This window comes from Mus caroli, chromosome 15 (assembly GCF_900094665.2).
Source record: "Mus caroli chromosome 15, CAROLI_EIJ_v1.1, whole genome shotgun sequence".
Lineage (NCBI taxonomy): Eukaryota > Metazoa > Chordata > Mammalia > Rodentia > Muridae > Mus > Mus caroli.
Window position 1 is genome coordinate 52492463 of NC_034584.1, and position 2964 is coordinate 52495426.

The following is a 2964-nucleotide window of genomic DNA, read 5'->3' on the forward strand; positions in this document are numbered from 1 at the left end:
TCCCTGTGCCCTCTAGTGAGTCTGGCTAAGGGTTTATCTATCTTGTTGATTTTCTCAAAGAACCAGCTCCTTGTTTGGTTGATTCTTTGAATAGTCCTTCTTGTTTCCACTTGGTTGATTTCACCCCTGAGTTTGATTATTTCCTGCCCTCTACTCCTCCTGGGTGAATTTGCTTCCTTTTTTTCCACTTGGGTCTGGACTTTGAGAGCAGCAACTGCCTGTAATTGGCGGTTGGCATTAACCCAGTTACTGGCTGGACACATGGACTTGAAAGCTAAGATGAGAGAACTCAGGATGTCATAGAAGGTGCCTTGGGGACTGGAGCCCATGCTTTTGAGGCTATTTTTTAGAATCTAAAGACCAGAGGCTTGTAGCCCAGCGAGTGAATGTGGAACCGTGAAGAGCAGAAATAGGAAATGTAGGGGGGAGGAAAAGGGAGGGAGGGAAGGAAAAGGAGGAGGAAGAAAAGGATGGAAAGGGGGAATGGGGAAGAAAGGGAGAGGGACGGGGCAAGAGCAGAGAAGGGGGATGTTGTATATCTGAGGTCCTGCCAATGCCTTTGCCTCTGGAGTTTGTTTCTGAGGTTCCTGGATCTCTGTACCAGTTCCCTTGTCTTAGTTCTCTGAGATGGGCTAGCATTGTTCAATGAAGCACCATTTGGGTTTAAGCTTTTGAAATGGATCCAAGTCTTTCATAACCGAGAGAGTCCTGGTAAATGTGTTTCAGATGTGGTAATGAAACAAACAAACAAACAAAGGGTTCTCTAGACCAGCAGACTCCATTCCTAGGCACAGCCTAATCCAGCATCCCTTCCTTTGAGCTGAAAGTTGTTCTCATCAGAATCCTTCGTGGGGATCCAGACAATTGAAGATGATGATCAATCTTGGATAAGGATTGCATTTGTGTTAGCAAATCTTGTCTTTGTTAGGACTCTGTTGAAATAGTTCATCTTCCCGGTCAACTTGAGTAGATTTGACATCACCTAGGAGAGGCACCTCATAGGCCTGTTTGTGTTTCCAGTGAGGTCTAACAGATGGAGACCCACCCTGAATGTGGGCAGCACCATCCTTTGGGCTGGGGGGTCTCAGGCTGAATAAAAATGGAAAAAGAAGCAGTAGAATTCATTTTCCTTCTTCCTAACTGTGGATGCAGTAAGATCAACTGCCTCATGTCCCTGTCACAGTGCTCCCTCATCCTCACTCCCACCCCCACGACCCACCCTTAAACAGCATCCTTAAACTGTGTGTGAAACCAAACCCTTCCGTAAGTTGTATTAGCCAGATATTTTGCCACAGCAATGAGGAGAATGCTAACACATATGGGAAGAGGGACTTTGATGCCACAAACTGAAGATGAACATCCAAGCACATCAGTGGATTGCTCCAGCTGACTTAGCTGGCTCCTGGCTCAAGCTCAAGCCCCCTGCCTCATGACATCATGTGACACGTCATGAAGCTGGGGCTTCCAGCTGCAACTTTGGAACTATGACTGCTGTGGGCTCCATGTTCCTTTCAAGGAAATAGGTTGCCCTGATGGAAGAGTTCTGGAATTAAACTATCTACAAGTCCTTGTGTGGAGATGGCTGAGAAAGAAGATCTAGAGTTAGGCCAACAAGAGTAGCTGTGGCATAGGAACTTTGGTCCCCAAATACAATCTACCTGCAAATATGATTTCCTGGAGAGCTAAAGAAAATGACTTCCCTGTAGGAACACCATGAGGTCTGTGTGAGCTGTCTGGGCCCAGGTGTTTGTTGTCTCATATATCCTTAACTACTTGATTATTTTTGTTATTGGTCAAAATTTTGTTTTCCTCCCAAATAGAACTACCCTGTAAAGATTTTGTCAGGTGACTGCATTTTGCTTGGGAAATGTAATCAAGCAAACTGAATGCACTCAAAGCAGCCATCATCCATTTGAAAGATCCAGTGAACATCCAAATCAGTGAACTTCTTCAAAGCAAAACTGACTTAAGAGGACTCAGTGTGTCTGGGGGAGTTCATCTTATAATGATTTATGCAGAACACCCCTGAGAGACTGGTGTTGAAAACTAAGCCATGATGGAACCATTTGTGTGATGGTTGGCATTTTGAGCAATGTTTAAAGACAAGCCATGTAGTTGTACAGATTTCTGCGTGAGAGTGGAGTGGAGGACCAGGGATTAAGCTTGCTTTTCTCTTTCTACCTCTTTGGTTATCAAAGAGTTAATTGACATAAAGAAATGCAGAGGGAAGGAAAGGGAGAGAGGTTGAGATAGGTATAGAGTTAGAAAGGAGAGACAGAAGAGGGGAGGGGAGGGAAGGAAGGAGAGAGTGAGCATCCTTGAGCAAGCACAACCTGGGTGGTGACTCCATCAGTGCCCACTGACACCCCATTTATCCCTTTCTTTGTTTTAAGATAGAATATCTTTTATTATTTTTTCATTGACAATTCCATCTATGAAAACAATGCATCTTGGTTGTATGCACCCCAGCTCCTTCCTGCCACTCCTCCTAGGCATCTCAGCACCATTCCTCTTTCTGATGCATGCATGTTCTGGTGTTCCTCCCTGAGGTCAGACTTGACCCATGGTTTGCTTCATCCCAAACGGTGTAGATACCAGTGAAGACCTTATTTCCAGGGCACAGTCTCCTAGTGCCAGTGCAGTTTGCTCACCAAACTGATCTCTGCCACTTTCACTTATGATGACATCATCATCCCATGTCCCCTGGTATGGCCACTGTGGACTGCAGTCCCTGCCAACCTGTGATGAATGGATGGATGATAGATGGATGGATGGATGATGGATGGATGGATGGATGGATGGATGGATGATGGATGGATGGATGGATGGATGATGGATGGATGGATGGATGGATGATGGATGGATGATAGATGGATGATGGATGGATGGATGATGGATGGATGGATGATGGATGGATGGATGATGGATGGATGGATGATGGATGGATGGATGATGGATGGATGG